The following is a 12,351-nucleotide window of genomic DNA, read 5'->3' on the forward strand; positions in this document are numbered from 1 at the left end:
CCCCCACAATGCTAAGGATGGCTGGCCTCCACCCTGGGGGTGCCCAGGAGTGGACGCCTCACAGGGAAAGCGAGGAAGCGCCTTGAGACCCTTGCGGGTGAGTAGTGCGCTATACAAGTATCAATTTACATTTTTACATATCCAACCTTTTAATTACAATGCACCCTGCCCTATGGACTACCTATGGCCTACCTTAAGGGGGGCATCTATGCAATAAAAGTGGAGGTTATGGTTTGACAAGGAGGCTATATTGCCAAGTCGAATTAGCAGTTTAAAACAGCATTCAGGCTGCAATGGCAGGCCTGGGACATGCTTTACAGGGGTACTTAAGTGGGTGGCACAGTACATGGTATAAGACCGCTAGTAGCATTTAATTTTAATGCCCTGGGAATATGGTATACCACTCTACAAGGGACTTAAAAAAGTAAATTAAATATGCCAAACTGCCAATTTTACCATATTAAGGGGAGCACAAACACTTCAGCATTGGTTAGTAGTGGTAAAGTGCATAAAGTCCTAGGTCCTACCTAAAATAATTTCAGCCAAAGTGGAGGGGCAAGGGCAAAGAGTTTGGAGGAAGACCACCCTGAGTCTGACAGCACAAACAAAGAGACTACAGTGAATAGAGTCAGTGTACCCAGGAATAGATTTGAGTGTTGTTTGCACAGAAAATGTGCATTAAACTTAAAAAAGGAAACAATGAATGGAAGACGGAGAGCACGTAAGGTAAAAGTTAATGGACAAAGTACAGATCCGTGTGGTTTGTGCTACAGGGAAGGATGTAGAAACTTTCCTACAAACAGAAAAGGAACACTTAGAAAGATAAATAACAAAGCATTAAGGAACAGAGCCTAAAATCACCAAAGAACGGTGAGTAGAGAGAACAGCAGGGATCAGTACTCCTCCACATGTGTTCCATCAAAATACATCTCACATTCCCTTCACATCATCTACATTTACTATGCAACAAGCACGCAGCATAAATGTGTAAAAACCTCAAGACATGCCAACCTCACACAAAGGAGCCTCAATATTTCTATGAAATAGCTGACCATCAAAAAGGAACCAGTTAGGTTTAAACTCCCTCTTCATATCACTGACATCATTAAAATAGACACACTACCTGCCAGTAGGATGTTTAAGTACTGTAACAAAGGTATTTTAGAAAACGCAAATGTTATTTCCCCAGTATCATTTACAAAAGTATCCTCCCATTGGTTAATAATAGAAAATGTACACCCAATCGGACAATACTGTGTAAACAATAATTTAACACACAATATTTGTGCCAAACAATATTTTTGCTAACAATATTCCAGCCTACAAACTACCTTTCTTACTTTTCACAACAATCATTTGAATTTCTTCCATAAAGTCCACACTGTGAACACCAGACTCTCTGCCAGACTCCACTGAAACAAATATCTTACTTGCATTCAATTCAAACCTTTGGAGATCTTGCCTTGTATGAAATACAATAGCATCACAGTGCTATTATGATTCAAAGTACTCATTATAATAATATAACAAATCCTCCAAAACTATCAGTTATTTGTAGATCTAAATATGATCCCTGATTCATCTTTTTCAACAGCCCCTCATCAAACTCTGCAATCATATGATACATATGAGCATTGAGCAGCATGATATACACATTGTCTAAATTGATAATGCATTCCCCTTTCTTCATCAACAACTTTCCCTGGTATCGTGCCCTACACCTTTTGACCATTAATAGCCCACCTCTGCTGCAATCACAAAGTTTACTGTGCCCAAAAGGAATTCCCATCTAAACTAACCTCCCCCTACTTTTAAAAGATCACTGTAACCTGTATCCTCTCTTCAACTTCCTCATCTACAACAGCTGCAATGGTGCACTTCTTTCAACCTTTGAATGATGTTGTACCACAAAGTTGTGGTCTAAATATTAACCAATAGTTATATTGTGACCATAACATAAACTCGGACATTATTGTCCTATCAGAGTAAATAATAAAATAATGGGACATTTGGTGATAGTTCAAGAGCTGATATTGTAGTCCTAACATATTTGTAGACAGGTATTTTTGGGGTCAATATTGTAGTGGTATTGTGACAGACAACCCATTTTTGATCAATTTTCTTTTTAGTAGCCTGTCAGTACTTTCACTCTATCTGTCCAACACTTTTTCTTTGGCTCTCACCCACCATTCACAACTTCAGAAATGTTCTTCCCATTCACAGTCTCACACCCCTGAACTCCTGGAGCCTCACTGACAGGCTGAGAAAGCCAACAGGACTGGCCTTTACTAAGCACAACTGGCAGCCCCATCTTCCAGCTTTTCCTTACTCCAACCTTACAGACAAAGTTTCCTTCTCTAACATCAAGACAAACAAATAATTTTAACAGTATGCAACATTAACGTACCTCATTATGACCTCTTGTAGAATCCTTTTTGGAGTCCCTCGCCACATTATCTTCCTTTTGGAATTCTGATGGCTGTTCTTCTCTTTTGGGATGTATTCTCCTCCAGGACATATGCGGCGCATTTGCACTCTAATATCGCCAGTAGTCATTACCTGCACCTTATACATCTTATTATGACTTTATACCATAGGACTAATCTTGGTTGTACAATTGTTTGACATACATAATATATTTGTGTGCCCTGTTCGCTAAATTAGAAGCTGACTACTGCACCAATTGCATTGTAATTTCTTCTGTGAATATATCATGATTTGTATTGTATAACATTTGTAAAAACTGTTTTTTTCAATGAATAATTAGTTGTAAAATGTCAAATTGTTTGCTATGCAATTGCATTTTGAATCAGAAATCTAATAACTCTTTTTATTATTGATTCATTATGTTTCTAAATTTTCAAAATAAATATGTGTATCTTTATTATTTCTTTCTAAACCGAAAAAAGATTATAGAGAAATATCTTCCTTTTTCTTTATCCCTCCCTTTTTTCTTCTCATCTTAGGTCTTTTCTCTACTCTTGCCCACTAACATCTCGTGTTCTCACTCCAAGCCTTTGAGTTTCAGATCATCATTCCCCATGTAATCTCCTCCGATGTGCTGTCCTGTCTCAATTAACTCTTCAATCACTCCCACCTCATTGGAATTTCTCCCAAATGATTACATTTGTTTTCTAGTAGTCCCATGTCTCACTAATTGTTAAATTACCCCATCTCAGTTATTTTGCTTCTTCCAAAATCCATTTCTTGAAGAAATCATTTGAATGCCCGAAGATCATCTGGCTTCCATATTCCAAATACTATTTCATCTTCTAAAGGGACCTAATTCCCACACAACCTTTCACACTATCTCTTAACTCGCCTACTGCTAGCCACAAACCATCTCCATGTTGTGAAGCCACTGTGTGCCCCTTGAAAGTGTACATCCTTCTATCTACCTGCACATTTTTCAACTGAACATCCTGCTACGGGATTATTAAGCACATTTTTCCTTTACGGCAGGAGACTTTTTCCCGAACCACAGAAAATTGTACAATAAGTTTTATATAAAAAATGAAAATGATTATATGTTGTATGATAGACTGTCACATTCACCACAAAACACCTTCACTATCATTCCAGATAACTATTCTAGCACCAGCGATGGAAGATGCAAGCTTTGCTGGTAAAAATACTATATCCACAAACATAGATACAAAAACAATACGTAACTTAGGTCTCTCATGCAAGGATTTCTCTATGGTGAATGGTTAACTTTGCATATGGCTACAATTGAGTCATAATCAGATTTTTTTAGGCAGTATAGTTTTCATAAAACTCTATGGATTGTTTTCAGCTGTTCCATCCATTGTATACATCTGTTTGCAGTCATTATTTGCTTTGGGTTATCCCGCTACATGAATGTCAGACCCTATGCATTGCCACGCTTACAAAAACTGAAACATTTTTGTAATCCAGTACTCACGGTTGTTCTCTCTTTCCGGGTGAATGACATTCTGAACAATTTTTCCAATGTCACTTAGTTAATTTCCTGTAGAGTTTAGGCCACTTAACTTGCTTATGAGTCTTCAGTTTGGAACAAAATAACATTGATGAAATCCAATAACTTCATATTCATCAATCTTACAAGATCCAAGCGAAAACAAAACAAAAAAATCGACTTTGACAACATTGATATTGTCCTGATCCCATCATGATGACATGGATCATTCAATTTAATTCTTGAAATAGTTTATCAATCTCTGCATTTCACACACATTTTCCTAGTAACTTTATCATTCCTCTAGGTACCTGTTTTTAACATGTTTGTGAACCCTTTCGGTCGCTAGGGAGCTAATAAACAAGTTTATTAGTAGTCCTACCTGTTTTCAATGTTTTTAGCTTCTACTTTGTTAGGAAATGCCTACATTTCCTGAATATTATCCTTTTTGGCTTCACTAACAGCTTCGTGAAATGTCATTAAGACAGAGGGTAGTATTTTGAGTTTGGCAAATGCAGGGCATCCTTCAATAATTTCTAGACCCTGCAGGGCCTGCCTTCACCATGTGCGAGCTGGACCCAAGCCCAGGGCGCTGGCATACAGAGGGGCACAGGGACTGTCTTCAAGCAAGCAATGCAGTAGGCTTCCTCCAGCTTAAAGAACACAGGTTTAATGTGCGGGCAATGCACTGTACAGAAGTCAAAGTTACTATTTTACTAATATTTGGTTCCCTTAATTGTGTACATTTTGAAGAAGATTTCAGCTCCGCAGTTTAAATGTCCAAATGTATCAAAAAAACTAATCATGGGGTCATTATTAAATGTTAAAGCCACCAGTAAGCTGCAGGTAGTCATAGGTACAGCAGAAGTGTAGGCGCCATTGAGAACGTCACTAAAGAGCCTCGTTTGCACTCCTGCAGCTCATGACTTCCAACACTTAATAGCCACTGGTTTATTACAGATACAGAGACAGGAATCTGTCTCTCTCGTGGGGCCCCAGCTGTCATGAGGTCCTATTAGCAAGTGGATGTTTTGAAGTTAAACCCTAATTTCATGCAGGACTTGATCAATGTTCCACTCAATTATCCATTTAAACTAAACCAGAAGGGGTAATTGTTACATTAGAAATGATGACTACTGATAGAAAGTTTTTTTAAAGAAACTAGCCTATTCAAAAATCCACTCTTTGAACAGTTTATTATGTTTAAAAAAGCGATTTTAAAGAAACTAGCCTATTCAAAAATCCACTCTTTGAACAGTTTATTATGTTTAAAAAAGCGAATTCTCTTTTTATAACCTGCACACTGACAATATTCTGTGAGTTAAAACTCACCACTAAAAGCTGCTGGGTTCTGAGCCCAAGAATTTTTAATTATGGCACAGACCACTCAGCCATCCACTCTTGAATAAGCTGTGCATTTTGTGCCATTAAATTGAGCAATTGTAACAACTGCTATTTACAGCACTTAGGAAAGGCAGAAGGTTTGAAGCACCATAGCAACAAGTTATAGTGATTTTTTATTTTCACATCGTCTCATAGAAAAACCATGTAATTTGTTTCTCTCATTTCCATGTGCTTTGGTCAGGGCGGGCTCACAAATTCGAACCCACCCCGTTTGATTTGCCAAAACACCAAGCTTTTTCCGCAGTACTGGGGCCATCCTAATGCTTGGGTCATGAGACTCATTGAGACTTGTTAAAAGATTCATAACTCTCTCTTTTAGTAAGTTATGTGTATTAGGCCTATCTATGAAGGCTGAGATGCAGCTGATATAATTTCCCCAAACTTTACAGTATGTTCACAGGACATCTTTGGAAGCAGACCCAAGACTTTTTTAAACACAACTATTGTTTCAATACTAATCTTCACAAAAATCAGACCTTACAATCAGTCCAACCTAACTCGAATGTTGAATCGCGTTGGTTTACCCCTTTCAGATTTGTAACTTTCGAGTCATGAGATTGTCAATGGATGACTCTTCAGGATGCCGATGGTAGTAAAGTTATTTCTTCTTTATTTGATGTTCGGAAAAGATATAAACATGGGGGTATTACTTCATACCCTCATGAAACTATGGCATATATGCAAGTCTCCTCATCATTAGTTTCATATTCCTGAATACTATTTTCCCCAGAGCAGTCCTTGTTGTCCTGCTTAGGATCCCAGTATTGGTCATTTACCTGGAGAAAGAGAAGACAGTGGTCTTACTGCAAGAAGACACTATGCCCCCTCCGCTTTCTCTCCTCCGCTTTTAAGCTTGCAGACTCCCACTCCATTCCCTGATCAAAACTACTGTACTGATGAGCATTGATTTGTGTAGTCATATCAGACACCTGGTGGGGATCCACCCTTCTCTCATTGTCTACCTTTCTTCCACTCTTCGGGGTCGATTCCGATCCTGGAAAAAAAAACGTCCGTACAATTCGTATCCGGAGCCCTCTCCATACGAATCGTAAACATGCCGTACGACCCGACGAGTACGATCCGGACCGGGGTATTTGGACGCGATTCGTACGGTCCACGTCAGGTAAGGGTGATTCGTAAGGAAAAGCACACAATCACAAACACACAGTACGGTCTGTACACCCCATGATCGCGGGGTACGGTGTTTACCCCTGCGATCATGAGGTGTACGCACCGTACCCTGCGATCGCAGGGTGTATGCACTGTATACCCAGCGAACATGGGGTACGGTCCATACACCCCATGATCGCAGGGGTACATTGCGTACACCACATGATCGCAGGGGTATGCACCATACCCCTGTGATCATGGGGTGTAGGCACCTTACCCGGGGGGGCCGTTTCGTACCTGTTTCAGGGCAAACTCTGCTTTTAGGGCTGTTTCCAGCTCCCGTAGAAAAAGGGTTGAACGGTGCGTACCCAACACGAATCGTACTTGCTGGGTCGGAAAAATCAGCCGCGAACCGTACAGATGTCACGTACAGTGGGTTCCGAGGGTGATTTGTATGGGGATTTGATTTGTATGGTCTCTGTACGATTCGTACAGAGTCCAGCTCCTGGTACGAATCGTACTTCGTCGTAAGTACGGGAGACTTTGCAGGGTATGATTCGTACTGGAAAAACGCTCCGAACGGCTATTCAGGGCAGTTTTTCTAGAATCGGAATCGACCCCTTTGTGTATAATTCCCTGGGTGTATGCCCCTGACTCATCCCCACCTAACCTATTATAATTGGTGCTTGGGCATTGTGGTGTTATATACATGTTTCCTTGATTTGTTGTCATTCTGGAAGAGACGGGAAGAAGTCACCTTGCCTCACTTCTTTTCCAAAAGGGCTTTTTCATGTCAGCCTCTCGGCATTACAAGGCAACGGATGCATAAGAATATTGTCTGGTCTCCCCCATTGCCCCAATAGGAGTCTGCATTGATGACTGGAAAAATACTGGCCACATTTCATCCAGTTATCTCCACTGCCCCTACTGCCGGGACCAGCTTTGTCTGTGGAATATCTGAGGCTGCTGAGATGTATGCAGGAACAACACTCTGTGGTGGTGCAGAAGCCATAGACATCTAGCTCAAAGTAGGATAGGATTTTTTTAGACGAAATGGCAACATCGCCCAAACCAGTGCGGAGGTACAGGATTGTGTAAAACAGGAGTTGTAAGGAAGGCTTAAGGAGGCGCTAACCAGTGTGAAGGTACAGGAGTGGGGAAAAGAGAAGGCGTAGGGAAGGGACAAGGAACCGGAGAATTAGGGCAGGAGGGTACCCTGTCTCAGAGATATGGTGTGGTTAATCCGACAATAGTACTAAAATGGTTAGCTTGTTGAAATGACCTAGAATTCAACTGATATATCATCATCAAAATCAATCTCCATTGTTATACAATTAAATATAAATTAGAACCTTGTAAACATGACATACACAGAACAAAGCGTATACAGTTATATTCATGTCGATCACAGCACTTTAAATGACACAAGCATGAAAAAGATGCTAAAGTCCATTTGTGATATGAAACTGACAAAAGTTCCATATTAAAAAAATTAGAAACCCAGTTCCTGTAATTTATGATCATGTTAATAGTGCGAGTAGTTTCCTGTGTTAAATGCCCCACACTCAATTCAAGTATAAGGTGATTCAGATGAGCTAATTGGGAGGTCGCCAGGGTATTTTTTATGTCCTTAATTGTGGCTCCCAACCGTTTGAGGGGTCCCCTCGGGACAAGGAGATGGAAATGCCTTAAAGTAAGAGGGTGAAGCAAAGAGGGCATCTACAGTCTTATCATATGTTACGCGTAAATGGTTTATTCAAAGTTTGGCCTAAAAATCCACACAGCAGTCAATTTTGTTTGAGGGAATAACACGCGTTCTTAGCCCATGAGTGAGTTATGCGCTCGGACCGCACAGTGCCGGTCTCTCAGTTTGAAGTGTCACAGCATACTGGCATTGTGTGTTCTTGCAAATAGATTAGAGTAGCCTGCAGCAAGGGATTCTGGACTGACCTGGATCTCAGTGAAGTGAGTGATTGACACTGCATCGTCCAAGCAGGATGAGCCCAGTTAGTTGTAGATCAAAACACTAACCATGGACTATTATTTAATCTAGGTTTGGAAGTGGCTTCTTGCACATGGGGCACTTCAGTTTTATGTGCAGTTGTTGTGTGACATCTACAGAGTAATGCGTTTTCTGTTGTAAATAAACCACTCTATGAGACTAGAACCTGTAAAAATGTTCTATATGTATAACATCAAGTACAGTAATTTAGATCTTCTTTATACTTAAATGATTTTTAGTGAGTCTAGTGTGAACCACGCCTCCACATTTGACAACTCCATGTCATTTGACCTGTACACTTCAAACCCCTTCACAGGACATGTGCTCTCCAAGTTACTCTTCATAGTGCTGTGTTTATGACAATATACTACATTGGAGCCCTTGTTTACATGAGCAGTGGAACAAATGTCTAGGGCCATGCTTTAAGTACTACTGCTTCATCATTCACCTTTTGATGGTACACCGTCATTAACTAGATACTGCAATTATGTAACATTATTTAAAGTGAGAAATATTAGTAACTGAATAGTAATACAATAATTTGTTCAGAAATGGAGCTGCAATTTGAACAATTTTAAAATATTTACTTTTGCAAAGAACAATTTTGTTTGGTGAGTCTGACCTTGACTAATGCCTTTTTTTTATTTTGGGCAATTGAAAGACAGATGTAGTTCCTTTTCAGGTATTTATAAACGTCGTTCTAATGTATTACACAATAATACATACACAAATAAATAATACATTAAATAAATTACTACTTGTTATACTACTACTGCTTCTACTACCACTAGAACTATAAGGTGCTATACATGCTCACATACTACTATTCATCAGCTGAATCACAGTTATGTTATTATCTTATTTACTTAGTATCACAATTCAGGTAGTCATACTATATCACACTAATAATATACATTTGATGTAGTACTTTCTACTTTGAAGTCGTGAAACAACAGATATTACCATGTATGTTATGTAGTTTGTTTTTTCGGTATCTCTCCAAAAGCATTTCCAATAGCTTTTGTCAGCTTTATTTTTTTTAAAAAATTTTTGCAAAATGTTTCACTCTCTTTCCTTACAACAATCTCAGTCATGCAAAGCAGACCAAAAGGAGATTTTAAACAGTTTTGCTGTTCTCCTGCAAAAAATAATTCCATAATAACCAGTAACATATGAATGCACCTCCCAGATTCTGTTTAGTTCGAGTTCTCAAAAGATCTCATGGTGAGCAACATATCTGCAGGTTATATTTTTAGGCTGGTAGTACACACATTCAGAATACAGCAGGTTATTTAGACGCAGACACAACACTTCACCACAAATTTGGCTGATGACCTTGCTCACCAAACTGATGTTCCACCCACTCTATTGGAGTTCCTTGGCCTGTCCCTTACTACCAGCAGTAGCTCCTCAGGAAGAAACTTATACTGACAAATCTCCCAGGTTGTCAGGTCCATTGTTTTGTTTGTTTTTCAAAACAATCTCGCTCTCTGAGAGCTTGTGTTTTGAAATGTTAATATGAATTGTATTTCTAAAGTGGTCGTACACCATAGAGCCTCATGTTCTCATGGTGCAAAAAGATAAAAAGTTTGCACATGATACGAATTGGCTACTCAGCAGACTTACAGTGGTCTTAGTGACAGCAGCTCCTCTGAAGGCATAGTCATTTCTTCCAGACATATGGTCTGGGACTACCGACCACCCCCTCCCTGTCGTGTGCACCACCACATCAACCATAAAAGTAATTAGCCATGCTGTTATGTTATGTTATGTTATTATCATTTATTTTGCGCACAGATGCTCCAGCTAAGGAGCGTCCTGGCGCAAGGAAAAGGTGAACATAACACAACGCAAAAGAAAAGAGAAAAGTGCAGACAGTCAATATAAGAAGAATTAAAACAGGTGAGTTTTCACGGCCCTACGGAATGCTAATAGATCCTCTAACAGGCGGATTTCCAAAGGGAGGGAGTTCCAGAGAGCCGCGGCTCTCACACGAAAAGAGGAGTTTTCTTTGGAAGGCAGGGGATCTCACGACCCACAGCTGTATTTATTAAAATATGAAAACAAATTACAATTGTTAAAATAAATATTATTTACACAATCATTAATATGCAAAATTCTGACATTAGATTTACAGCAATGTAGACAGGTACGGGGGAGCGGGGAAGCCCGGCCCCGCCATACGTGCGTGGGGGTCCAGCGTCCTCCCCTTTCCTGACAGAGCTCTCTAGATATGGAAGGCTGTAGTCTGCTAACAACAAGGCATAGCAGCCTAGTGGTTGTGTGTTTCTTTCCTTCTTATTTTTGTAAGAGACAGGGTGGTGGATGCGTCCCTGCTGGATGATTCGTGGAGACATGCAGAGCAAGAGGTGTGTGTGAATATGTGACCTTTTGTGCAATTTCAAAATCATCATACATCATTCCAGTGTCAACCCATCGCAAGGAAATGCTGCACAGAACTTAGGCTCTGATCTTATTGCTGAGCAGTAGACAGTAAGTTTAGAATACATGCTTTTATAATATGAGAGAGTGGCTGCTTTTAGATTTGTCTCTACTGTTGTGGTTTTACGTTATTGTCTTAGGGCATGCTTTTCTAAGAAGTATTAATAGACATCGTCACTGTGCCTGCACCTTTTCCATAACTCCCTTAAAACTACAAACAATGCAGATCCACCGGTTCAAAAACGCCACCCGCATACACCACCAACTGATCCGGACCACCAAGAAAGCCGCATTCAAAGAACGACTAGACAACAACAACCACAACAGCAAGGAATTGTTCAACATCGTCAAAGAATTTACCAACCCTTCAGCCAACTCCAACGACATCACTCCCTCTGAAACACTTTGCGACTCCCTAGCTTCATTCTTCCACAACAAAATCGCAGACATCCACAACAGCTTCAACAACCAACCCGGAGACCAACCCACCCAACCTCCTGCAGTACCTTCACCCCCCTTGAACATCCTTAATAACTGGAACCCAATCACCACTGAAGACACCATTCGCCTAATGAACTCCATCCACTGAGGATCCCCCACAGACCCATGCCCTCACCACATCTTCAACAAAGCAGACTCCATCATAGCACCACACCTCCGAGACGTCATCAACTGCTCCCTCAACTCCGCCACCTTCCCGGAAAGCTGGAAACACGCCAAACTCAGCGCCCTTCTGAAAAAACCCACAGCTGACCCCACCGAACTCAAAAACTACCGCCCCATCTGACTCCTTCCATTCCCGGCCAAAGTCATCGAGAAAGCTGTCAACAACCAGCTCGCCGCCTTCCTCGAAACCAACAAATCCCTCGACTCCTCACAGTCCGGCTTCCGAGCAAAACACAGCACTGAGACCGCACTCATCGCAGCAACAGACGACATTCGAACTCTACTGGACAATGGAGACACAGTCGCCCTCATCCTCCTTGACCTCTCCGCAGCCTTCGACACAGTCTGTCATAACACCCTGCTACATCGCCTCAGAAACATCGGAATCCAAGGAAAAGCACTGGAATGGATCACCTCATTCCTTACCGGAAGAACTCAGAGAGTCCGCCTTCCACCATTCAAGTCAGAAGCCACTGAAGTCATTTGCGGCGTGCCACAAGGATCTTCACTAAGCCCCACCCTCTTAAACGTATACATGAGCCCCCTCGCGACCATCGCACGCCAACACAACCTCAACATCATCTCCTACGCTGATGACACTCAACTGATCCTCTCACTCACCAACGACCCGGACACCGCCAAAACCAACCTACATGAAGGAATGAAAGAAATAGCCGAACGGATGAAGCACAGCCGTCTGAAACTGAACTCAGACAAAACAGAAGTCCTTATCTTAGGTACCTCCCCCTCCGCCTGGGATGACTCTTGGTGGCCAGAGGCCCTTGGA

This window comes from Lissotriton vulgaris, chromosome 8 (assembly GCF_964263255.1).
Source record: "Lissotriton vulgaris chromosome 8, aLisVul1.2, whole genome shotgun sequence".
In the NCBI taxonomy this organism is placed as follows: domain Eukaryota; kingdom Metazoa; phylum Chordata; class Amphibia; order Caudata; family Salamandridae; genus Lissotriton; species Lissotriton vulgaris.